At 44.0% G+C, this 27,292-nt stretch overlaps 1 protein-coding gene and 1 long non-coding RNA gene across 15 annotated transcripts in view; one reads left to right on the plus strand and one right to left on the minus strand.

Moving 5' to 3' along the window:
• LOC138285065 (uncharacterized) overlaps positions 1-23,199 on the plus strand; it is a 196,432-nt gene extending 173,233 nt beyond the window's left edge. For 2 of the 3 annotated variants that reach the window (XR_011201508.1, XR_011201510.1), the window contains one exon: positions 22,062-23,199. This is a non-coding gene — a long non-coding RNA (uncharacterized lncRNA). The remainder of the gene's footprint in view (positions 1-22,061) is intronic. The other variant, XR_011201511.1, reaches the window with a different exon arrangement.
• The window catches only part of PKNOX2 (PBX/knotted 1 homeobox 2), a 3,670,033-nt gene that overhangs the window by 2,554,708 nt on the left and 1,088,033 nt on the right, over positions 1-27,292 (minus strand). For all 12 annotated transcript variants that reach the window (XM_069224545.1, XM_069224549.1, XM_069224540.1 and 9 more), the window contains one exon: positions 24,630-24,698. The gene's annotated coding sequence lies outside the window, so the exon portion shown is untranslated. The remainder of the gene's footprint in view (positions 1-24,629; positions 24,699-27,292) is intronic.

Consider the following 27,292-nt stretch of genomic DNA (forward strand, 5'->3'; position numbering starts at 1 on the left):
ACAGTCTCCACTGGTTCTGGAGGGGGCATGGTGCCCAGAGTGCTTCATCCTGCTCCGGGTATGCCACTGCCAGGATCCTGAACATCAGGGGGGTCATGGTGCGACGGGCACCCCTCCCATGTTGGGAGGCCATCCCCAGCTGAGCCTCCGCCGTCTTCTTGCTCCAGCGGCCAATGTCCTCCCATCTTTTCAGGCAGTGGGTGCTCCATCTGTGGTAGACACCCAGTGTCCGGACGTCCTTGGCGATGGCACGCCAAATATATTTATTTCTGGTGGGCGCTGACCTACATGATTTGTACAGGGGGAAGAGAAAGTTATTACCAACTGCACCGTCAAAGTGATTGGCCCCCATCCCTACCCTTGCCATGTGGCACATGCACTCACCGTCGTTTCATGCACGCCACACTCTCCCCCCTTCCTTCTTACATCCACCCCTCTCCACACAGGCATAGCCCATACAGCATGCTCCCAGTGTACTTACCTGTTTGTCTGGAGGACCATAGAGTAGCGTGTACTGGGGAGGACCCCATCCACGAGTTTCTCCAACTCCTCCGATGTGAAGGCAGGGGCCCTTTCCCCAGACACTCGAGCCATTGTCTCTTCCAGACCGAGGTCACAGCAGCACTTGCAGTGTACGTCCTCTCCCGTCAAAGATCAGGTATCGAGTGATTGAACAGATAGAAAATGGCAGTCACGTCCGCGGCGGTGCGTACCGTCACCGCCGGCGTACATTGTCATTGGCTCCTGGGACCCATAGGGTCCAATGTTAACCAATGCAGCATTGCGCCGCGGTCTTTGACCGCCTACCACGACGGTGTACAATGCCAGCACAGTTACCTCACATCCCACTGTCCCACTTTACAGGTAAGGCAGCCGCCATTTTAGTGGCCCACATGGCTTCATTTTCAACTGCGTCACACATACCTAGGCCTAGACTCAACACACATACAGGCCACTTTTTAGATTATGAATGGTGTTCTGTGTAATCTGTGTGTACGTACCTCTGAGTTGTTTGACTCTGTGCTCGCTGTTGTCCTTCATCGGCACCGTCCGCTGGGACATGTGAGGAGATGGCGGCATCCTCCGGTGTACCGACCGTTGGTGGACTTGTCGACAATGGAGGAAAGACATGTGATAATCACATACAGGCTTGACCGTGCCACAATCCAGGAACTGTGTACCCAGTTGGAGCCAGACCTGATGTCAGCTATCAGCCATCCCACAGGAATCCCCCCTCAAGTGCAGGTGCTGTCAGTGATCCATTTCCTTGCAAGTGGGTCATTTCAAACAACAGTGGCCATAGCATCAAGGATGTCCCAGCGTATGTTTTCCAACGTGTTGTCCAGAGTGTTGTCTGCCCTGCTGAAACACATGCAGCGCTACATCGTTTTCCCTCAGGTGGAGGATTTGCCTACAGTGAAAGGTGATTTCTATGCCCTAAGACATTTCCCCAACATCATAGGTGCCATTGATGGGACACATGTGGCTTTGGTACCTCCCCACAGGAGTGAACAGGTGTACAGAAACCGGAAGAGTTATCATTCCATGAATGTTCAGATGGTATGTTTGGCAGACCAGTAAATCTCCTATGTGAATGCCATGTTCACTGGCTTAGTGCATGACGCCTACATCCTGCAGAGTAGCAGCATCCCTTATGTGATGGGTCAACTCCAGAGGCACCGTGTGTAGCTATTAGGTGAGCACCTGGAAGCTAATCAGTAGGAATCGTTGTCTGGGTCTGGGGATATCCCTCCAGGTTAGTGTGTGTCTAACAGTTGTCCCTCGCCATTTGCAGGTGACTCTGGTTACCCCAACCTGTCATGGCTACTTACCCCAGTGAGGAATCCCAGGACAAGGGCAGAGGAACGCTACAATGAGGCCCATGGGCGAACTGGGAGGGTGATCAAGCGGACCTTCGGCCTCCTGAAGGCCAGGTTCAGGTGCCTCCATATGACAGGTGGATCCCTATTCTACTAACCAAAGAAGGTGTGCCAGATCATCGTGGCCTGCTGTAAGCTTCACAACTTGGCTTTGCGATGACAGGTGCCTTTTCTGCAGGAGGATGGTCCAGATGTTGGTGTTATTGCAGCTGTGGAGCCTGTGGACAGTGAAGACGAGGAAGCAGAGGAAGAAGACATGGACAACAGGGACTCAGTGAGCCAGCAATATTTCCAGTGAAACACAGGTTAGAATACAAACCTGCCTAATACATGTACTTAAACACTACTGCCTCTCGACTGTCTGGCGTTTTCACCCAGTGTATGGTCACTGAGTTGTCACTTTCCCTTACGATTTCACAGATCTGGGTCCCACAGTGTGACATCTGGTTTGATTCCTCATGGACTAGAGCTGTGTGACATAGGTATGTTGACATTACAAATGAAAGAGCTTTTTGCCACAGATATTGCTAATACAGTATTCCGAAATCACAGACTGACTCCAGATTGTTTTGTGCTTTAAGGGTGTTTATTTAAGTGCTCGATATTGGAGGGGGTTGTAAAATGGTGAGGGGTGATGGTGGAGGAATGTCCATGGCAGAGTCCAGTCTATTAGTCTCACAGGTGCATTGCCCAAATGGGCATAGGAAGTGGAGCTGGGGCAGTTTAAGGATGGACAGGGTGACAAAGTGGGACAGTAGGATGACAATCAGGGTGGTCTCATTTCTTGGCGGGGGTCTTGGCATCGTTCTCTGTCTTGTTCCTGGATCTCAGGGACCGTTTGCGAGGTGGTTCTCCCTCTGCAGGTGGTGGGGTGCTGGTGTGATGGTTCTGTGGCGGTGCCTCCTGTCCACTAGTGCCGGCAGAGGTGGTGGGCAGTTCATCATCTAGGCTAGTGTCAGGGGCCCCTTGTAGTGACACAGTGTCCCTCCTGGTGTTGAGTACTTCCTTCACCACCCCTACGATGGTGCCCAGGGTGGAATTGATGGTTCTGAGTTCCTCCCTGAAGCCCATGTACTGTTCCTCCTGCAGGCGCTGGGTCTCCTGAAACTTGGCCAGTATCGTTGCCATCATCTCCTGGGAGTGGTGGTAGGCTCCCATGATGGAGGAGAGGGCCTTCTGGAGAGTGGGTTCCCTGGGCCTGTCTGCCCCCTGTCGCAGAGCAGCCCTCCCAGTTCCGCTGTGGTCCTGGGCCTCCGTCCCCTGGACTGTGTGCCCACTACCACTGCCCCCAGGTCCCTGTTGTTATTGGGGTGGTGGGTTAGCCTGGGTTCCCTGTAGTGGTGGACACACTGCTGATTGACGTGTCCTGGGGACGGAGGTATGGGCCCGCTGGGTGAGTGCTGTGCTGGTGTTTCTAGAGGGTGGAAGCTCTGTGGTGGCCTGTGACTGGGTGTGGGGAAACGACTGTCCCGAGGTCCCCGATGGGCCGGGCTGGCCATCTAGATCCAGTTTGACAGAGGTGCTGTCATCACTGTGGGCCTCTTCTGTTGGTGGTGTGGACATGTGTGGACCCTCCTGTCCGGTGACTTTGGATAGGGGTCCTGCAGGGGTATAAAAGGATGCTTATTACATCTGTGTGTGGCATGGTGTGCAAAGGGTGGGTGAACGTGTACCCCAGTGCTTGCATTCCTGTGTGGGACCTTGTGTGATGGTGGTTTAGGGGGGTGTATTGGTATGTGCAGTGGGCATGCTTTAGTGATGGGTGTCCATGCTTTGTTGTTGCATGCAGGGCTTGGTGTCAGGATGTGTGGTTTGTGATGTTGGGACATTTGTGAGGAGTTAGAGTGATGGGGTGAGGGTGGGGGTATGTGCTGGCATGCAGGTAGGGTGGGGGATGTAATAGTTAAGATTTGACTTCCCAGAGTCCATTCCTCCACCTACTCCTGCGAGGCCCTCAGGATGCAGAATCATCAAGACCTGCTCCTCCCATGGTGTTAGTTGTGGGGGAGGAGTTGTGGGTCCGCCGCCAGTCTGCTGAACCGCCAGGTGGTATCTTGAGACCACGGAACGCACCTTCCCCCGTAGGTCGTTCCACCTCTTCCTGATGTCCTCCCGATTTCTTGGGTGCTGTCCCACTGCGTTGACCCTGTCCACTATTCTTCGCCATAGCTCCATCTTCCTTGCAATTGAGGTGTGCTGCACCTGTGATCCGAATAGCTGTGGCTCTACCTGGACGATTCCCTCCACCATGACCCTGAGCTCCTCCTCCGAGAACCTGGGGTGTCGTTGCCGTGCCATGGGGTGGTGTAGGTGATGTGTGGGGTGGTGTGTGGGGTGATAAGTGTGCTGATATGTAGTGGTGTGTAGTATGAGGTGCGTGGAAGTTCTGTGGGTGATGGTGTTGTGTGCCTGTGGATGCTTGTATTGTTGATGATGGTGTCTCTCTCTGGCCTTCGTTTGTGATTTGTTGTCGTAAGGGTTTGTGGGTGATGTGGGTGTGTGTTTTATATAGTATTGTGTGTGTGGAAGTGGTGTGTGTATGTGTATCAGGTGTGTGTATGTCGAATTGTCCAATGTGGCTGTGTTTTGTAAATGTGTGTGTATTTTGAGTGCGGAGGTGTGTACCACCAATGGAATACCGCGGTTGAAAGACCGCCACGTGGATTAGTGTGTCGTGATAGTGTGGGCGTATTTCTGTTGGCGTGACGGTGGATGTTTTGTTATCACCAGTTTATCACTGACCTTTGGTGTGGGGGACTTGTGTGGGTGTCTGAATTTTGGCGGATTCCGTGCTGTGGGTCATAATAGCTGTGGTGGTTTTCCGCCGACCGCGGCGGTGTGTTGGCGGTCTTCTGCATGGCGGTACGCGGCTTTTACAGCCAAGGTTGTAATGAGGGCCTTAGTTGTATTGTGGTTTTGGGAAGTCTTATCAGTAGCGTTTGTATTTTTGTTTACTCGTGTTTTTTGTTAGGCTTAGGTAGAGGTTTTTAGTAATGTATCATCATTTTATGTAACATTATGTTATGTGCTTTGGCTAGATTAATTGTGATGTTTATGTTAAGTTTGAAGATAATGCTTTTTGTGAGTGGGTATTGTATCTTATTTTACTGGTTTACGGTTCCAAAGGTATTGTATGGGCATTTTGTGTTTTTTTTAAAGGAAACCATTTTTGTTTCTAGTAAACCATTATGTTTAATCTTGATTCCTTGGTTTCCATGGGTGTTTCTTTTGTAACAATATTTTGGTTTTTTTTGGTTCATGAATAGATTTCTATTGGACCTGTATTATTTTTGCTTGCATTTGTTTGGGCTTTTCTGAAATTGTTCTTCCTTTTTTGGTGGATTATATTTTGACTTCAATTATATCAAGGAAGAACTGCGGCTATAGAACAGTAAGTTATATTTAACCTATTTTGTTGTGGTTGGTACCTGTTACATTACATATTAAGTGTTGTAGTTAATTGTTTCTATATGATTTTACTTGTAATTTTGAACTATGTAGTTGGTGGCTCTTGCGTTTTTAACAAATTAATATACATATTAACTTTATTCATCAGTCTTCTTTACAATTTAATTTGGATATAATTTAACTGATTTATAAAAATTATTTGTTTAATATTTAGTTATAAAATATTTTAGTTATCCTCCTTTGGATTCTTCCTTTTGTTTATCGGTTGCTGTGTAGGAAATTTGTTTTTAGGGTGAGCATAGCAGCACGCGTGCTGTCTTAGACATTCCACTATGGTATTTGGAATTTGGGTTGGCATCTGTGTCCAGAGCGGAGCAATCAGCCAACACAAGTGCCTTCAAAATAATCCATTAAGAGACTTGGGGTCTCATTTAGTAGGAAATAGTGCAGCGTGGTGTCGCAAGCAATATTGTTGTGCCGAGCTGTGTCATTTCCAAAACGCAGGGATGGGCCGTATTTACAAGAATACAGTAAATCCCTGTTTTTTCCCCTGCACCAGCACTAAATCAGCTGCCTAGCATCAATGCAACCACCCTTGGGCCATGCCGCAAGGATGCCTGCTTTGCGGGGTGATTGTTTTTGCGCAGGAAGGGACACGTTCCTGCTCATAAACAATCAATAATGGCAATTTGCTCCTTCTATTGCAATATTTTGGTTATTTGTGTTTTTATTAGTTAAGTATAGAATGCAATATTTTTGTTAATTCTGTTTAGTTTTCAATATTTTTGATAACCAGTATTGTTAGCATCAATATTAGGTAATTTATCCTGTCACTGGATGGCAGTGCTTGTCCTACAACTCATCTAAAGTCACAGAAAACAGCTATAAGCATTAGCAGTGGACTATAGTAACAAACTATCCCCCCAAATAGTATGCCTCGCTCTCAAGGACAAATTTACAACTTTGTAACCCCTGCATTGTTTTACTCTTCTTCACCATAAACCCTTCTTATGGTAGTGTCTCATAGCAGATTTGCTGTCAGATAGCAGCCAAGTACTGGTAAAACTGCTTGCCAAGATTTTTTAAACAATCAATGGCATCCCCCATTATATCCTCTTATGGTACACACCTACCAAATCTCTAACATCGTCCCAAACCTACTTGCAATTCCCAACCTGTAGTAAATCTGTCTTTCTCTCATTCTACCTGTGTAGCCCCCTAAACTTGAGCTGACTCTCTTTCTCGGCTTTCAAAGAAACCAGTCATAAAACAGAAATATTGTAAACATAGACTAAGGGACTCATTACGTCTTTAGTAGTCCCACCATAGGACCACCAAAGCCTTAGAGGTGTGCGCCACCATCATACTGGTGGCATCCCCCCTACCCTATTACAATGTTCCCACCGGGCTGACTGGCGGGCACATTGTAATAGAGCATTCCTGCCAAAAGTGCTACGGAATGGGACTCCTATACTGTAGCACAGAGGGGGCTAACCAGCACCCTCACGAAGCACACTGTCTGCAAAGTTGTGGCAGTGGTCTCCTGCCAGTTTCACCGCCGGGACTAGAATCTGGTGGTCAGAACGCCAGGAGTGCAGTGGTCCGACCGCCACCACAGGTTTGGCAGTCCTCGGACCGCCAAACTTGTGATATGGCCCTAAATGACATGTCTTCTTCGCCCACTACACAAAACTGTGTAAATATACATTTTTTCAAGTTTATGTAAGAGACAGCACAATAAACTTATACAATCTATCAACCCTCCCTAGGTGTCTATTATTCACCCGCTAACCCATTTCAGTCTTATTGGGTTTTGCTTAATGTAAGAGGCTGACCTGGTTTGTAGTGGGTACCTTGGGTACTTACACCTTATAACAGGTCCAGTTATCTCTTAACAGTGAAATGTACTAGTGTTCTAGCAGCTTAGGCTTATAGAGGTAGCTGTAGCGGAGCAGCTTAGGCTGAACTAGGAGTCATGCAAAGCTCCTGCGTAACCACTTATAGTCACACATTACTTATACACAAGCAAGAAGAATACTCTGGAGGTAAGTATTAAACACAATATATACACCAGACACCAAAATAGGGTAAGTAATTAGACATAGGATAGTGCAAAAAATAGGAAATACTATTGAATGCAATAGGAGAAAATAGGTCTAGGGGCAACATAAACCATATACTAAGAAAGTGGAATGCAAATCACAAATTCCCCCCAGACAATTGTAGTGTGTGCAGAATCACTGAGAGAGTAAGACTACAGTAAAGGTAAGTAAATTACCCCATCCCGAACCCAGAAAAGCAGGAGTAAAGTACTGCAGGTTTCCTTAGGACACACTACACCTCGTGATTAGAGTTATTGCAAGAACCAACCAAGTCTGCAAACAACAAACAATGGATTCCTGGACCTGAAGACCTGCAAAAGAAGGAGACCAAGTCCAGAAGTCGAAAGGAGCCCCTGCCAATCCAGAAGAGGGTGCAAAAGAAGAGTCCCCAGTTGGACGAAGACTACAGAAATGCACCCTAGGAAGATACCAGTGGGTTCCTGCATGATGCAAAGGATGTCTCACGTCATGAAGTTGGATGCAGGTGAGTTTTGGCACTTGAGTCCTCCAACAAGCCTTGGTTCTGTAAAAGTCGCATTTTGCGTTAAGTAGATGCTATCTGGACCCAGGAGGGACCTGGGGGCCTCAGCTCTGTGTAAGGAGGAAGAGGGGTCTCTCAGCACTTCAGAGAGCACACAGAGCACCAGATAACACCCATGGGAGTCCCAGGACACGGGGACAAAGGATAGAGTGCTGGGGACCTGGGCCAGGCTGTGCATGAAGGGATTTTGCAAATAGTGCACAGAGGCCTCATGAGGTGAAGAAGACGCTGTGCACAGGGGTACTGTCGTTATGGGGGAAGGCAAGGTCTTACCTCCTCCAAATGGAGACAGCAGGACCTCAGGACAGTCTGTGTCGATAAGGTCCACCCTCTGTGTTCCAAGGAGCAAGCTCGTCACCAGGAGAGGAGTCCAAAAGAACCGGCCGTCGACTTAGAAGGTGCCTGCGTGAGCAGGGGAGCGACTCCGTCACACCACAGCAGATTTCTTCGGTCCTTCTGATGCAGGGTGAAGACAGGGAGTCCTCGGGGCGTGGACACCGTGGAAACTGTGTGCAGTTGCTGGCTAGAGCTGAAGTTGCAGAGGAAAAGTATGCCTTGTGGATACTTTGTTGCTGTTACAGCGGTTCCTGGAGCAGTCTGCGGTTGATCCGAGGTCAGAGGATGAAGTAGTCGTTGCAGAGGATTCCTGCTGGAAACTTGCAAGTAGAATCTGAAGAGAACCCACAGGAGAGACCCTAAATGGCCCTGAGAGGGGGACTGGCTGCCTTATCAGGTATGGACCTATCAGGAGGGGTCGCTGACATCACCTGCTGGCACTGGCTACTCAGAGTCCTCCAGAGTGCCCCCACACCTTGCAAAGCAAGATGGCTGAAGTCTGGGACACACTGGAGGAGCTTTGGGCACCACGCCCAGGGTGGGGATGGACAGGGGAGTTTGTCCAGTTTCGTGCCAAAGCAGGGACAAGGGGTCCCTGAACCGGTGTAGACTGGCTTATGCAAGGAGGGTACCATCTGTGACCCACAAAGCATTTCCAGAGGCTGGGAGAGGTTACCCCTCCCCAGCCTGTAACACCTATTTCCAAAGGGAGAGGGTGTACCACCCTGCTCCCAAAGGAAATGCTTTGGTCTGCCTTCCTGGGCCTTAGCTGCTCAGACCCCAGGAGGGCAGAACCCCGTCTGTGAGGTGGCAGCAGTAGTAGCTGCAGTGCAAGCCTCAGAGAGCTGGTTTGGCAGTACTGGGGGTCCATAGGGGAGCCCCCAGTATGCAGGGCGCAAGGAATTGTCTCCCCAATACCAGATTTGGAATGGAGGGACAATTCCATGATCTTAGACAGCTTACATGGCCATCTTCGGAGTTACCATTGTGAAGCTGCATATAGGTATTGACCTATATGTAGTGCACGTGTGTAATGGCGTCCCGCACTCACAAAGTCCGGGGAAATGGACCTGAACTCTGTGGGGGCACCTTTGCTAGTGAAAGGGTACCCTCACACTTAGTAACTTTGCACCTAACCTTCAGCAAGTGAAGGTTAGACATATAGGTGACTTATAAGTTACTTAAGTGCAGTGAAAATAGCTGTGAAATAGTGTGTGTATTATATCACGCTGGCTGCAGTGGCAGTTCTGTGAAAGAGTTTGTCTGAGCTTCTTATGGGTGGCAAAAGAAATGCTATAGCTCATAAGGATCTCCCCGAACCTCAATTCCCTGGGTATCTGTACACTAGGGACTTATAAGGGGGGGGGTCCAGTGTGCCAATTAAAATTGGTAAATGAAGTCACTAGCCTATAGTGACAAATTTAAAAGCAGAGAGAGCATAAGCACTGAGGTTCTGATTAGCAGAGCCTCAGTGACACAGTTAAGTACTATATAGGCACACACATTAGCCCATAACTATAAGCACTGGGGTCCTTACCAGCAGGAACCCAGTGAGACAGGCAAAAACATACTGACATACAGGTAAAAATGGGGTTAACATGCCAAGAAAGATGGTACTTTCCTACATTTACTGTAACTGAAATTGTACTATTGCGTGCCCAAATTATTCTCTTGTATGGATTTACGCTCAAAATTATATTGTAGTTCACTGAATATTTGTATCTCACAAAATCTCTCTTGCCTGTTGTTTACTTCCTAAATTATAACTTTTAGCACGCTGATAACCCAAGAAAACCTTTAAGGCATCAAAACTCATTCTTCCCACTTCATTGCCACACTTTCCTTTCATTAACCATCCCATTTCCTCACTCTTACATTTAACCCTGATTCCCTCTTAATGTGTTATACCACACTACATGATGTTTGTCTACAATTTCTATAAGTTGCTTAGAAATGTGCAAGGATAAAACAACCATTCAAAAAGCAGACACGTAACCACTATGTTACATTAAATGAGTTCTGGAACAAATGGGTTTTCACCACCTGAATCACGTTATCACAAAACATTTTAGGTTTAAGACATGGGCAAAGTGAACAATTGCCCATGATCCCCATCTGCCAAGGGTTCAACTATTAAAGGGATTCAGACACTCCATTAGAGTAGTAGTCCGTTTGAAAAACAGACTCTCTTTAATTTAACATTTGTGAATGGATGCTTCATATACGATACATGCACTCTCAGGCAGTTGATAACTGTTTAATAAAAATCTTTCTGCCTCGTGTCTCTCTCCTTATTTCACCTCACTCTATTTCTACTTTGCATCTTTCTTTCTCCCTCTTGCTATCTCCTTATCTCTGCATACATATCATCTCTCCCTATTTCTATTTGAAGTCCCTCTGTACCTTGTGCCTCACCTAAACCTAACTTACCTCTCTCACTACACCTCTACCAACTCCACCTTGCTGTCACAGTCTAACATTTCTCTCTCCAACTCTCTGTGTCCACCTCCACATCTCTACCACTCGCCCCACCACAAATCTTTCTGTAGCTCATCCCTCTCTCTGCTTCTCACTGCTTGAACAGACCTCTGCATCCCTCCTCTATCTATTCACTTCTCTATATACCTTGCATCTGTATATCTCTAAGTCCTTTCTCCAGCTCACCACTGTCTCCTTTCCTTCTCTAATTTCTCTGTCTAACACACACCTCCTTCACCTCATCTCTCTCTTCCATCTCTCTTTCACTACCTAACCTCAATATATCTCACCATTTTATCTACCCCACCTCACCACTTCCACTCTCTCTCTCTCACTGTACTTACTATTTGTACCTTATCTATCTCACTACCTATTCCTTTAAATACAACTGTTTCTATACCATTACTGCCTCTCTATATTTTTTCTCATATCACTCTGCTTCTCTATTTCAAATCACTCTTTCTACCTCATCACACTCTCTCCATTTCTCCCTTAATGCATCTCTCTACCTCACAGCTCTCTTCATACTTTATCCTTTCTTTGCGCTTCAATCAACCTCCCTCTTTCTTTACCTGCCGCTACTTTACCACCTTCCTCTCTATACCTCGTATCACTTCCTACGATGCCTGTCTTTCTCTCTACCTTTCCGTCTCACTACTCTCGTTACCAGACTTGTTTGATATATCCCTTATCATTTTGTCACTCCTACCTCACCATACTGTCTCTTCCCATTGCATTTCTCTATTCTTCTCTACCTCACCTCTCTATCTGACTACCTCCTTCTCTCTAACGCCCCCTTCTACATTACCTACCTTTCTACTTTACATCACCCCTCAGTGTGCCCCACTACTTGACATAAAGTCCATAAAGCCAAACCCCAACTTGGGTTTTAGGCAAACTGAGTATCCATTTTCTCTATTTCTGCAGAATCATTGTCCTGTCACAGATGTTGCCTGACCTTGTTTTTCCAAAGAACTGTGAAGTGTCAAGTCAGTAAGACAATTACATAAATAAAACTCCTGATGCAACATCGGTCTAGGACAAGGGTCTTAATATGACAATGTCAAGGTCAAAAAAGAGCAAATACAGATGAATAGTCAAAACAGTGTAGTTTTATCTTTACCTTGTACGATCATCAGGTTATGGGCCTGATTCCGAGTGAGGCGGGCGGCGGTAGCCGCCCGCCTCGCGGGAACCGCCATATGGCCGCTCCGCGGTCGAAAGACCGCGGAGGCCATTCAGGCTTTCCCGCTGGGCTGGCAGAAGGCCGCCCGCCCGCCCAGCGGGAAACCCCTCCCCACGAGGAAGCCGGCTCTGAATGGAGCCGGCGGAGTGGGTATGTGCGACGGGTGCAGTTTGCACCCGTCGCGTATTTCAGTGTCTGCATTGCAGACACTGAAATACACAGTGGGGCCCTCTTACGGGGGCCCCTGCAGTGCCCATGCCATTGGCATGGGCACTGCAGGGGCCCCCAGGGGCCCCGCGGCACCCCCTACCGCCATCCGGTTACTGGCGGGCGAACCGCCAGGAACAGGATGGCGGTAGGGGGTGTCAGAATCCCCCATGGCGGCGCAGCAAGCTGCGCCACCATGGGGGATTCCAAGGGAGACCGCCGGTTTTCCGCATCTGACCGCGGCCGAACCGCCGCGGTCAGAATGCCCTGCGGGGCACCGCCGGTCTGTCGGCGGTGCTCCCGCCGACCCTGGCCCCGGCGGTCCATGACCCCCTATGTCTGGGACACACATCTTGATGCAACTAATCTATGTCAGAAATTCCTGAACGTATGTTCAAAATTCCAATCCCTTAACAAGAGATAGTATAAAAGGGCCACTTGTCAGGAGAGGTCCTTCGCCCAAATTATCACACAAAACACTGCCGGAGGCAATCATGACTGCTGTCAGAGCACTAAAAAGATTCTAAGTTGTACCTGAGTTGGATAATGAACTGAGTCTAGGAGAAGGAACACTGTCAAGGTGTGTGTTTTCCTTTTGCAGCAAACAATGCCTTCATGTCTTTCTGATAAACACAGCTTTTGCTGTCATCAAGGTATGGAGTGCATTGCCTCTCTATAAGAAAGTCCATATTTAAATTTCTACCACTCATGCTCTCTTAGTGTAGTGAATATGAAATAGGTTTTAGTGTGTTAGGTTTTAAATGACATTTTAACTATGTTAGAAATGCTAATTGTATTCTCCTTGTTCACAACATGCCTATTTGCTGTGTGATAAGAAACAAATTAAACCATATTGCAATAAATGCTTTTAGTTAAAAGTGTCTATTCTTCTTAACACCCTATTTGTGTGTGACATTGTAAAGAGCTAAATCGTTTTTTTTTTTCCAGTACCATGGTGCCCAAGATCCCAGCTTAGAGATTGTTAGTAACCCAAAAGCAATTATTCAACTTCAACAATGTATTTGGTGGGGTTCTGAGGGGCTATGATATCCTGTCTTTCACATTCAGCATTGGTGCTTTGACCCAAGTTCGCATGTGCCACCCGCGGATGTGAAAGCAAGCAATGTAGAGCTACATCAGAGTCATAGTTTACGCAGCAGTTGAAAACCAATGTGGGGATAGTATCTTATGTTATGTCTTGAGCAGTTCTTTTAGTATTCCCAAACATGGGAACCCTTATTAAGGAATGACAGGAGACGTCTGTAGTAATTATGGTTACTTTTTACTAGGGGTAAGGAAGCACCTACATCAATTGGTTTGTCAAGCTTGACTCATAAAAGGTTTTTCCCCATTCTGTGGGTTTTTTAATTCTTTGATCCAATTTTCATTTTAACTTGTTCTTCATGGCAGAACCTAATGCAATAGGAGCTAACTTTAGTGAAGCAGCCATTCCAAGCCACACAGTGTCCCTGATGCTGGGATGAGACAGTTACATTGAATATCTGTACATGCAGCATATGCCTTTGAAACGTTTCCCTCTTGGGTAGAGTTCAAGCTTCTTGATGCCTCTGGAAAGTTTCAAGCTTACAAAGCAACGCAACCACCTGCACAGCATAGGGCTCACTCATATTTGGAAATCCCTTTGAATTATTAGGAATACCATAACTGGTTTGCTGGTCAATTGACACATATGCACAGAAATGTCCGTGGGTTCTCTGCAAAAAAGGAGCTACCTGGACAGTCTTGGCTGGTTACACGCCAGTTCCTCGTCTTGACAACCTAGCACCCGCTGAGGTGATAGGAATTCTAAATTACGCAGTCACCTTACATAGGAGACTTGTACAGTTCATACAACTCATGCTGGGCTCCAGACCTGCTGTTGTGTGGGACAAGACACTCTAACAAACCATTAGTCCACAGACTATTAACACTGTCATGAGAAAAGTATCAACAAAGCATAATGAAATAGTTTTCTTGTTTGCTCATAAGACTAACCAGTTAGAAGCGGTTTGTCCTTACACTACACCTCAAGACAAACAGATTACTGAATATGTGTCCTCCTATTGGGATGGTGCCACCAGTAGAGAAATGTATAGTTAAAAGCATTTACACCAGCATGTATGGCGCACCTTCATTGGTAGTTCTCCCTGGCATTCTTAAACAGGTACAGAATGAGTATGGAGCTGCACCAGCTCTGGACTTAGGAATGAAGTTCATGGGGAACGTATCCACAGTTTCCTCTATCATCCTAAGCAACATTAAGTGAGAAGCTCTGGTTCTGGCTATACGTCAGAGATTGGAAATGGTTCCAGTTTAAGACTGTGAACAAAAACTACCAAAAGTAATTGTGAAAGTGTATACCTCTGTGGGTCATTAAACCTTGGGTACGTGACTCATTAAGCCACATATAAGACCTAAAAATGGCAGTGAGGGTTCAGTTAAAAATGGATTTTCAATAGAAGGTAAGAACAAACACAGAGATGAAGAGAAAATATGGACTGGATCACCAATATCCCTGGAATTTTGTAGGTGTGGTTACAATTTGAAGAATTGTGATAAAATAAATAAAAAACTGAACAGTATCAGTATTCCGATAGCCACTTTCTGAATTCTTTTCAGGACACTGACTCTAAACGAGCAGAGAGAGGGAGGCGATCCAAGTACAAAAGAAAGGAGGAGTATAGGATAGAAAGTGAAGCAGGATGCAAAGACTGATGTCAGTGTAAGGAGGGAGGAATACGGTTTGGCCTCTAAAACTCCATTAAAGAAGAAGGAAGTAGCAGGAATTTTAAACAAAACATGCTGTTACAACTACAAGTCCTCCTGCGAAACAAGACATAGGCAAAATCACTTCTAGGCAGCACAGCAGAAATCACACTAGTGCATCAGATGGTTCAGAGATTTATGTATGAGAATCCAACTGATGAGTTTATGCAGGCTGGGACTACAGATAAACATTTAGATCCCCCTGATAAGGTTTATAATTTAAACATACAAATTGAAAGGGATGTACCACGTACTATTAAAACAGTCTTCTGGTCGCAGTTGTCCCTTGATTATGACATCATCCTAGCTGAAAAGGACTACCCTCCAGTCTTTATTAAGGAAACACGCTTGGGGGAGCAATCAATCAGAGTACCTCAAGACATCAGGGGAATCTATACCAGTGAATGACCTATAAAACAGACTCCGGCCTTATACAGAAACCAAGTGAGGTGTGTAAACACTCTAGTCAACATGTAATTCATGTACGCAGTGAACCTCAAACGCAGGCTCAATACCCTTTGAAGACAGAAGCAAAACATGGTATAAAGGAAATCTTAGATCTATTGCAATATGAGGGTATTATAGTACTTTGTCCATTATTAACAAACACATCCCTTTTTCCAGTTTCTAAACCAGATGGATCCTGTAGGATAGTTTTGGACTATAGGAATCTAAGGTTGCATACACGGACCTACGCAGTGCAAAGTGTTCATAGCATAGGTTGAATGACCAACCTGGTGTGGAAAAAATACGAAACTACTCTGGCCATTTCCAATGGATTTTTCAGTCAAAACATAGTGACTGAAAGTGAGTATCTAACAGCTTTTAGTTTCGAAGGGGTGCGGTTCAGATTTCGACATTTCCCTCTGGGCTAAAAGAACAGTCTTTGCTTATTCTCAGCCTGTATTATCGAGATCTTACAACCTAGTTGTCGAGGTATTGTCATACATTGAAGATATTTCTCTTACAGATGATGACTTGGATGTACACGACTTCGGTGGACAAAGGTGTGACCATATTAACATCACACGGATACAGATTTAACTTTACCAAATTGAGAATTGCCTAATGTAAGACCTGACAGCCTTAGGGTGGTCTTCCTCTATACTTTTTGCCTGTCTTGCCTCACTTTTGCTGATCTGTTTTTGTTGGCCTTAGGACTCTGGGCATTTTATCACTGCTAACCAGTGTTAAATTGCATGTGCTCACTCCCCTGAAACATGGTAATATTAGTGTATCTACAAATGGCATATTTAATTTACTTATAAGTCCCTAGTATAGTGCACTATATGTGCCCAGGGCCGTAAATGAAATGCTACTAGTGGGCCTCCGGTACTGGGTGTGCCACCCACTTAAGCAACCTTTTAAAATGTCTCAGGCCTGTTAGTGCAGGGCCTATATGTGCAGTTTCACTGCCCTGTCAGCTTGGCATTTAAACCCCTTGCCAAGGCTTAAAACAACACTTCATTACACATAAGACACCCCTAAGGAATGCCCCAGGTAGCCCATAGGACAGGGTTTACTGTGAGTAAAAGGCAGGACATTTAAGTTTTACATGACCTGGTAATGAAAAACTCCCAAATTCATTTTTCACTACTGTGAGGCATATATCTCTCATAGGATAACATTGGGGATTCCTTCATACCTTTAAGTGTAATTCCTGATTGAGAATGAATAGGACTGTCATGTGTGGCACGAATGGACCTGTAATAATAAATCTTCCTTAATGGTAAAGTTTGATGTTTGCTTATAACTTAAAAAACGCTACTTTTAGAAAGTTGGCATTTTTCTGCTCCTAAGCCCTGTGTACCTGCTTTCTGCCTCCAATACATGTCTGGGTTGGGTGACAGCTGGACTTTGTGCATTACCCCTAGACAGGCACACACAAAGGGATCTGAGGTGTGCCTGATAGGCCATTCACATCCTGAATCTGAGGTGTGCCTGATGGGCCATCCACATCCTGAACAGGCCATTCATATCCTGATGGGCCACAACCAGGCTGATGGACCATCCTTAGCAGCACAATAGCCCTTCTTCCTAGCGGGGTATCCTCAGGTCCATAAGTGTACCGATTAGGTAGGGTCAGAAGTCCAGTTCTTATACCCAGTGGTGCCCTTGAAGGGGGTGACTTCAAAGAGAGGCTTTGAAGTGCACACAGGTTCTCCCTTTCCTGCCCTGGCTCCAGACACAGTACAAGGTGGTATGCAGCTCTTTGTTTGGAGAAAGGCACTGCCCTATTCAGGTGCAAGTATAAATTCCTACCTTTCATTATGCCCAGATGGCCCTACAGCACCTGGACTCTGCCATCTGTGAGTACTGCCTGCCAAATGGTGACAAACACTTCTGTGCCCTTAAAAGTGGGTTCTTTTGTGCTGCAACCCTCAACACAGATGCATTGCTGCTGTTACGCTTAACAGAACCACTGCTTCGGCCCTGACGCATCACCACTGCCGCCAAGGACAAAGACTTTGCAGCACCAACTGTGTGGCTCTGAACAAGTGCACCGCCTTCAGCCTCGATGCCTTACCTTCGCATCAACTGGTTGCGTGGCTCAAGGATGATGTATCGTCTTCGCACAGGGAGTTCAATGCCGCACCACTGCTTGAGGGTCCCTGACTGGGCAGCTTAACAATGATACATTCCCTTACTACATAGATTGAAACTGAAGCATCAACTTCCCATCATCACCTCTGCTCCTCACATCGGATCCTTGACATTGATGCAATCATCCATAGAAGGTACTATTTCAACGGGACAAGGTAGATCCCTGTAGCTGGCCCGCTCTCCATCGCGGTCAGCCTGAAGTTTGTATTTACCCCGTTCTACCTGACCAGATAGCCCTGGTTGGTGCTTTAAGTGTCTCAGCACTACAGTTACAGATATTCTTTTAAAATTTACATATCAAGCCCTACTCATTTGATGTTTGTCCTTTGGTCTTATTTTACTCATAAATATATAATCTTTTTTTTTCTTGGTGTGGAGTCTTTTTGTGGTATTTACACTATGTTACTATTTTAAGTGTTGCACAAATACCTTACACATTGCCTCCTTAGACAAGCCTGCCGGCTCTGTGCCTAGGTACCAGAGGGTGAACACAGGTTAATTTATTGTTTGTAACTGACTTACCCCGACTAGGATTGTGGGACCTACTTGGACAGGCTGCATACCTCTACCAACTAGAGAACCAATTTCTAACACCTACCTGATGGTGATCTTCCTAGAATATGACTTATCAAGTGACAGCAATGATTTAGCTCCAGATTTCCTTTAGAAGTGTGCTAACTTGCAGCCTCCTGACACACTGAAGCTTTGGGCATAGTTACTTGCCACACTACACTGAGCCAGTGGAGCCCTTGTATGACTATATTTCTCCCACATTTTCATCAAAACAGTGGACAAAGAAACATACTGCTATCTTGCATGCTCTGCAAACAGATTTGCTAGAGATTAAATATTTACGAAGTTGGGACAGTAAGACCAACCTGGTTGTTAGAGTCATACCAAGTCACTGAGGTCATACATATGGGATCTACAATGAGGAAAGACTGTTCCTATTGCATACAAGTCTAACTTGTACTCTCCAGCCGAAGAACTTTTTACTTCCATTGAAAAGATTCTTGTAGCTGTGCAGACAGCTATTTTGAAGGGGCATCCTTTGCTGCAGGGAAAACTAATGATTGTACTAGAGGCAGCCACCCAGGCAAGCATTTCCAATGCTTGTGCCCTCCCCCAAGGTGGATGCAGTGGACCTCTTCTTTAAGTGCAATAGAAGTAACGTTTCAGTATAATCCCACTATTCGTACACAGGCTTTTCTTCAATATAAACATTTTGTCCAACTACTTTGCCCATTGAGTCTTACCACAGAATATTCAATACAGATGGCTCTGCACAACGAGAAGTAAGAACAAAATGTAATTACTCTGCAGCCTGTGGGGCAGTGCAGGGTGTAGCGAAAGATGGTAAATTCCACCTTCAACTACCCACACTAAAATACTAGGTGCTATCACTGTACAACCTTTTGAACTTCATGCTTTGTTACTTGCATTACAAATGGCTGACTCATCAGTTCCCACACTCATGTTCTACTCATCCTTTGTGTGCAAGGTTACAATGTTGACTTGCAACATTGGCATTTGAATGGATTCAAGGATTCAAAGGGAACATCTATAAAGAATAAACAGCTTTGTGGAAAGGTAATTGTCTTACCAGAAAAGCTTAAACTGGTCCCTGTGAGACACACTTTGGGCCATCAGCATGATGGCATTAATGCCAAAGGGAACTGTGTGGCCAACTTAGCTCTGAAGGCTGAAATTCAGACTGTTAGAGTAGCAGTCCTAACCAGATCTCACAATAATCTCGACACAGATATCTTAACACCCATATACACAACCAAGCATGGTTGAAATCCTCCCACAGGCTTTCATCCCAAGTACTCTTGGAACACCCCCAGTGTCTTATCTTGATATGAATGCTATGCTGCAACCACTACAAGAGCACCAAAGACAATGCCAAGTAAAGCATCTGTACCTCCTACAGGGTGCTGACTATGATAGGTCAGTCTAGATGAGTGGCAACTCTTAAAAGAAACCGTTATTTTTGAACCTATTAATCTGTCACTAACTTAGAAAACAAGGAGAATTAAAGAATCCACATACACACTAATAGGTATTGTGAAAATGGAATACATACCATTTTCAGTTAGTGACACACCACAGGTGACATGGTTAATACCTGGTTTCTGTACTGATTACAATTTTCATGACTGCCAAAACTTTTAATCAATAGGCTTGTAAGAAACCATGCAGCAATCATGATTGTTCCATTCATGGAAGTTTATTTTTCTTAAATGTTTTAAAAGAAAGTTAAAATGACCACATATATATATATATATATATATATATATATACACAATTAGTCTCAGGGGAGCGCACACTCACTGCTGGCGCTGGCGTTTTGGGGTAGACAATCACCCCAACATATATGGTAAAGTAAAAAAAAGACACAGCACTCCCAGGAATAATAAAGTTTCTCCTTTGTTTATAAAAAGCACTCAGTTGCCATTGACGCGTTTCGACTAACCGTCTTTCCTCAAAATGGCATCAGATTTGAATGAGTCCATCTTTGCTGATCATTTATACATTTTATTAAGAGGCATTCTGGTAGTTGGAGTCCAATGTTCTTTATTATAGATTTTTTAACTGCATTACAAGCATACAATCTCTTACCAGCCTCCAAATGCAGTCACATATATTTCATCCGGTACATTATTATTCCTGGGAGTGCGGTGTCATTTATTTGCTCTACCATATATCTATATATAAGATTGGGAGAAATAAAAAAGAAAATTCTATTGGCAATGGACTTGTAAAACAAATTAGACAACATATCACATGTAAAAGTCGATTTACAGTTTATGTTATTGAATGTCTCTGCGTTTTAAAATATGTAGGAAGCACAACATGTGAAACAAAAAAAACTGATTTTGAACATATCCAGGCTACGACATATTTGGACAGAAGCTATGCAACTTCAAGACACATGGAGAAAGCACAAAATAGCCAATGGGAACTAATGACATATTATTCAATAGATCAAGTACCCAAAAATAAGCATGGAGGAGACAGAGAGAAAAAACTGCGCCAACTTGAATCAAGACATATTTTTTAGATTTGCTCGCTGACTCTTCTAGGTTTGAATCAGGATGCAGAGTTATTTGTACATTTGTAATAATTCAAAATACGTTCAGACTTGTGTGAAGTGAGCACAAGCCTTGATGAATAATATGAATGGATCTTAACGTCTCAGCACTGCACATTCTTAAAATAATGGACTTACATTTAGTATAAGATAAGAGTTTTGTAGATCCCTTAGTAAATACTTTCAGTGTTTGCACATTTTAAAAGCAAATAATATATTTTTAGGCGGATAGATATGTATGAAATAAGGGGGTGTAGTTGGTATGTAAACATATTCAGTATTGCTCCTATAGAGAACAGCAGAAATAGATTAGACATTAGCAACGTTGCATGAAAAAGTATGTATTACAAGTAAGCCCTGTAGACATATAACATGGATACAATAGAGATTAAATAGATATGAGGGAGATTGAACACAGTTTCATATTTACCAATAAAGTACTTTGGCGATTAGATGCTAAAATAGGAAACCTCCGGATTATCAGACCACTGGTACTTATACCGGAGGAAGTCCGAGAATACTAGTTCTCTTTATACTTCAAATATGGTAGGGGTACTAATACCTGCAGATAGATTTTTTGATTGAAAATTCGAAATTAAATTTAAATTGTAATATATAACATGTTGGAAATGTCAGGAGGAACTCTATATAAAGTAAGAGCATGTATAAGTAACAGCAAACATAGAAGCTAGAAAGAGCAAATAGTCAGTTACATATGTGACTACATAACCCATAATCCAACTGAAACCGCCGAAAAAATCAATGTTATGAAATGTTAGAAAACAAAGTTTTGCTGCAATTTTGTAATGGATATAAGAGATGAGAAAGACAACAGTTTTTCTCTCTTTTGTTTGTGTAAATTATGGTACAAGTGTGAAAAGAGGCAAGGTGGGTGTTTTTAATAGAGGTTTTTCTTGTATATAAACACTGAAAGTGGCTCAGCAGGAAATGCCTGTGAACAAGGTCAGGGTGACCGAAACGTGTTGGGCGGCCTTGTAATGTGTTGCTTTACGGATTAATGGAGTTCAGCATTAAAGCATGAAAAGCATACAACAATTTTGGAGTGTGGTTATTCTTTCTTGAAAGAAGGAAAAAGTGGGATGAAGTAACGGCTTGCACAGCCGTAAACCAGCACCACCTGCAAATGGAAGTGCGCTGCAGTATGCCACCAAAGGGCAACAACGATAATATATGTATATGTATATGTATATATATATATATATATATATATATATATATATATATATATATATATATATATATATATATATATCAGTAAGGCTAACTGTACTGTAGAAATGCCCTGGGTCAGTCCCTTCTGTGCGTTACTATATTGTTTCATTGAATGTGTAGTGCTTTGATGCCAGGGCTAAGTTATGTTTTATTTGTAACTTGCATTTTTCATCTATCCCCGCACACCATGAACTACTGAATAATGGTTCTCATTTATTTTTAACAGATGCTTATTGATGTGGGCGAGAACCTGGTCAGCCATATATGATTACAGTTTTGAAAACGATAGTGTTGTGGAAGGACCTTGTACCCGCCACCTCAAAACATAACTCGAAATATCCCTTGGCCTAGTATTGATATGAAATGCATACGTTTTCACAGCTTTAATAAATTATTGTCAGTTTGCTTCAAAGAGAAGTCCCTTTGACTTCTGTAGCTGAACTATATAATCTTAAAACAGGTAGACCTGACTGTTACGCAATATTCAACACATTTTGCTGATATCTCACAAACAATATTCAATTCATTTTTGATGACTGGTGTTGTGCATCTTCTTAGGAACATTAGATCTGGTCTGGTGACCAGATGTAAAGCAGTATTTGGACTTATACCATCCTTTTTCCGTTCTTTGTTGTCATTCAGTTTGTTGATGTTTCCTATTTTACTTCTAATGGGCTGTGGTATTGTCATCTTTCGCCTGTTCCAGCAAGGAAATCAACAATATGGAGTACACATATCAAGCTGAAAAAATATGCAGAGAGACTCTAGCACATTATTTAGGACATGCTTGGCTTTCTGAACTCAGTGAAAACTGGATGCTATTGTTTCGAAAAACGAATGCTACACGAGTGAATCTTGTGTTCTGGTGCACGAACAGTCCAACTGAAATAATTTTGGACCGACGTATGGAATAGTCTCCAGCACCTTATCTTGACATGAACGCTATCCTGAAACAATGCATCTGTCCCTCCTACAGGATGCTGATTATCATAGGTCAGTCTGAGTGGAGTCGACATTGAGAATCGAGTGTATTTGTCCCCCTCCAAAGTCGGCAGCTCTGATCATTATACCACGTCCACTCCTTAAAAACAAGTCTTATTTCTCTCCCTACCTCACTTATTTCTATGCATGATCTCTTCCCCTATTTTCCTTCTCCTGTCTAGCCAGAAACGTTTATACATAAGAGGAGAGGAGGAACAAGACAGGGAAAGCCCATTAAGAATAACAATACCAGATTTCACTGGATAGAATATTGAAAATATGCAGAGCGCTGTCTTGTTTTTCTTTGTTGCACATAGACTTACAATTTTGGAGGCAGTATATCGATGTGAAGCTAAATATCTATTAATTAAAGCTACAATTTAAGCCCTGTGTGGATATGTTTCATTTTAATATTGTGCACTAGTTCACTAAACATTTAACAAATTACCCTCGCCATGTCTTTCTTACAATGGGAAGAACAGGCGTATTCAACAATTAATTGTACAGCAGAAATTATCATGGGAAATATAAAATCAAACCTCGCTCCATGTGCAAATAAAATGGTTTATATGCTTTTTTTTATACTGTTTGGCTTACTGACATAGGCAGATTTCACCTGTTTTGGTTGCCTTTGTTTCTGAAAGGTAAAAGAAATGTCTGTATTGTTTGAGATCGAAGAACTTAAACTGGCTGAAAACAGGTAATATTCCGTTTAAAGTTATTATGATAAAGGGGCCCCAAAATAAGTATTGCTCAGGGCCCAAGAAATTCTTAAAATGGCACTGGTCTTTAGTTTTCTGTCCTGTAGCTTTAAAATTATTCCTCACAATTAAACCTCAAAAAATTGCTATTGCCTAAAATGACTGCTATTCAGAGAATTGCATAACAGGAGTTTGCTCTGTTACTTTCTTTTATTTTGATCACTTTTACCTGTATTTGCTTCCCAGTGTATAATAGGTCTCAAATTTATAGGGCATTTACAAATATCTGACGCATCGGCTCCATTGAGTAAGATTTCTTGCGCTGCCTTGCAACCCCCTAACAATGCCATGCATGAATGCACTGTATTTACAATGCATCTGTGGCCCTAAACTGATGAATTGCTGGAGTAGCATCAAAAATATGATGCTATTCCAGCAATGCAAGGAAGGCTCCCATGTTAAAAGGTCCTGTGACAGGTTAATGCCTGCTTTGAGCAGGTGTTAAATTTTTGACGTAGTGAAGTTGTAGAACGACGCAGTGAAATGAAGTAAATTTCGCTGCACCAGTTCTCCGTGACATTTTGCCCGGAAAAGCCTACCTTCCATACATTATACCTGGTGCAGGTAAATGAGGCGCAATGCTTTACAAACTGGCACAATGGTCAAACTGCACCAATTTGTAAATGTGGCGCCGTGTGTAGGGCTGCTTAGTGCCACTGCTGCATCAAAACAAAATAACACAATGGTGGCACAAAGCACTTGTAAATAAGCCCATATTTTCCATTTTTACAGATACTTATAAGATCCAGCATCCAAATCGGCCATCACTGAGCACCATGATCCAGAGTTAGCACACAAGGAACACATGACCCTCCTTCAATGTAAAATCTATTTTATAATTACAAAAGATGTCACATTACACACTTTTGAAAAGCGCAATTCGTTAATATTTCATTGTGTTTAATGTTCTAGCAGGGTCATTACCAAAGCAATATTCCAAAAACCATTGCCACTAACAAATCATATACCGCTCAGACAGACTGTGCTCAGATGCTCCTTGCATCAACTAGCCAGCACTAGAAGGGGTTAAAATGCCAATAAGACATACTCACAGTTCCGACGCTTTTTTCAGAGACAGAAAGCATGGCCTGTGAGCCCACGAATCGGTCATAAAAGTGAACCTGCAAAATTAGAGCACATATGTAATTACACGTCATCTTCAGATACGTCCAAGTGTACATTAAAAATATGGCCTAGGTTTGAAACTTAAAGAAGTAAGGGCCTGATTTAGATGTCAGCGGAGAGGAAGCCTCTATCACAAATGTGACGGATATCCCCTCCGCCATCATGTAAATCAGGCCCTAAGTCTTTGACGTTATTTACAATACTAACACTTCAGCTTAATAGATTTATGAAAGTAGTGCAGTTTTAGGATCTTAAACGTAAAGCGCTTGGATAAAAGTACCTCTCATGCAGGTTGGTAACCTGTCAAAGGGTATATGATAAAACGAACATATCTCACCATGGGAAACAACATATTGATTGAGACATTTAGCCTATAGCTAAGTTCTAAAAATACCTCGAAACTAATGCAGAACTCCTGAAATCACAAACCTAAAACCTCTTTCTAAGAAGATCATTCTACAAAACAATTGAGACACCTTCATCACAATTAAAACACAGCTTGAGCAAGTTTGCAGAGGGTCAGTCACCAGCAGGTGTTCAGTAACTCTGCTGCATTAGCCAGTGCAGACTTGCTGTGAGACCCACGCCACAGCGTTGAAGAAGGGCATCACATGCACAGAGCATCTCATATGTACGTTTCAGGGACCTCACTTGATGTGAAATGTACCCGTAAGAATGGGGGGTTGGGGAGGGAGCTGTCCTGGTAGGGGAAGGGCAAGGAAAAATAATACTTCCACCAGTGTCCTCATATGCTATATATAGGTTTTGCATATGTCACACTCTGTCCATTTAAACTTGCTACTGGAGTTATTTTTCATCAGGAAATTCAGCAGTTCAACCCAGCCCACCCACCTAGCTTGACAGGCCCACAACAGACAAAACAGACAAAAGAAAATTCATCCCACACAAGGTCAGCTTTAGGACTGTGTGACGCACCCCACCCCACCCCATGACCTCCTCCCCTTTCACATAAATTCATGTGTTTTAAAGCACTTGTAAAGGCTGGCTTTACTAGTCCACTCAGCTAGCCACATAAAATATAGGGGCAAATTTAAGAGCCCCTAGCGCCATTCTAAAGCTACATTAGCATCATTTTGTTTACTCTAATGTGGCTCTGGAAGGCCAAAAACGATGTGCCATCTTTACAAAGTGGCGCAACGTATGCATTGCACCACATTGTATCCCTTTGAGCTACATTATGCCTGTATTAGGCATAATGTATGCAAATGTGGCATTACCCCGTTGGGGGGAGGGGGGAGAAATGGTGCATAGAAATGTGACAGAGAAGGCATTAAAAGGAGGTTTCTGTTGGTTACTATTGGCCTATGGGTGCTTTGCAGGATTAGCATAAAAGAAATGTACACTAATCCTGCAGACTAGCGTAAAAAATTCTGACACTAGTCCCCTAACTACTGTCATGTTGCAGCATATTTTAAATACAGCGCACATATGGTAGCGTTAGGGGAGCGCTAAGGGGCGCAAGAAAAGTGGTGCAGCACTGTGTGCAGTGCCACTTTTTTCAAATATGCCCCATGGGGGCATATTTAAGAGCCCCTAGTGTCATTCTAACGCCACATTAGTGTAATTTGTTTTAAGCTAATGTGGTGATAGAAGGCCAAAAATGCTGCGCCATATTTACAAAGAAGCGCAATGCATGCATTGTTCCTCTTTGTAACCCTTTGTGCTACATTATGCCTGAGCCAGGCATAATGTATGCAAAGGGGGCATCCCCCCATTAGGAGGGCCAAAACAATGACGCAAAGAAATCTGTCAGATTTCTTTGTCATTTTTTTCCGCCACTTTTAATGCCTGCTCAGAGCAGGCATTAGAAGGAGACTTCCATTGGTTACAATGGGCCTCTGGGTGCTTGGCAAGATTAGCGTCACACTGTGTGTAGCGCCACTTTTCTTAAATATGCCCCATAGTTTTGTTTTTTGCAGCAAGCATATTAACCCTCCACGCCACTTTATGTTGAGTCAAAGCTGCCACTAGGAAAAACTCTCATCTCTCTGTCTAGCAGGAACATTAATCACAAGAGGTATCTTGACATTTAAATTGTTTCTTGAAGGCTAAATGCACAAGGAACTTTTCAGCAGGTGCTTTTAAATTGCACGTTTCGGAAGTTATTGCTAAACACAGCGTCCCCCTGAGGTCAGCGCCCAGTGCGTTTGCACCGCTCGCGCCGACCAAAAGCCGGCCCTGTTCCCACACACTGACCTGACCTGCTGTTTTGAGACCAGACTGCACTGGTAGCCGAACCGCAATGAAACAGAAATCTGCACCCTGCAACCTCAGTGTCTCAGGGGGCAAATGACCATGGTCTCACAAACCCACATAACGGCCTGCCCGCCCAGCTCCAAATTATCTACTGACACTCACTGTGACAAGACACAAACCCTGCACCTCCCCCAGGGCAAAGGATGCTCTACTGTTCAGTTCCGGAGTCAGGGAGGGCGAGATGCTGCTCTTAGTGCTTGAGGTAATATCATCTCACTGTACAGAAGGGACCAATGTAGTGAAATTAAATATAGCACGGTTATCTAGTGCAGCTGGGTAGTGAACGTCCACTTTGCAGCTGCATGCTCTCATC

The sequence above is a fragment of the Pleurodeles waltl genome, chromosome 3_1 (genome assembly GCF_031143425.1).
Source record: "Pleurodeles waltl isolate 20211129_DDA chromosome 3_1, aPleWal1.hap1.20221129, whole genome shotgun sequence".
Taxonomy (NCBI): domain Eukaryota; kingdom Metazoa; phylum Chordata; class Amphibia; order Caudata; family Salamandridae; genus Pleurodeles; species Pleurodeles waltl.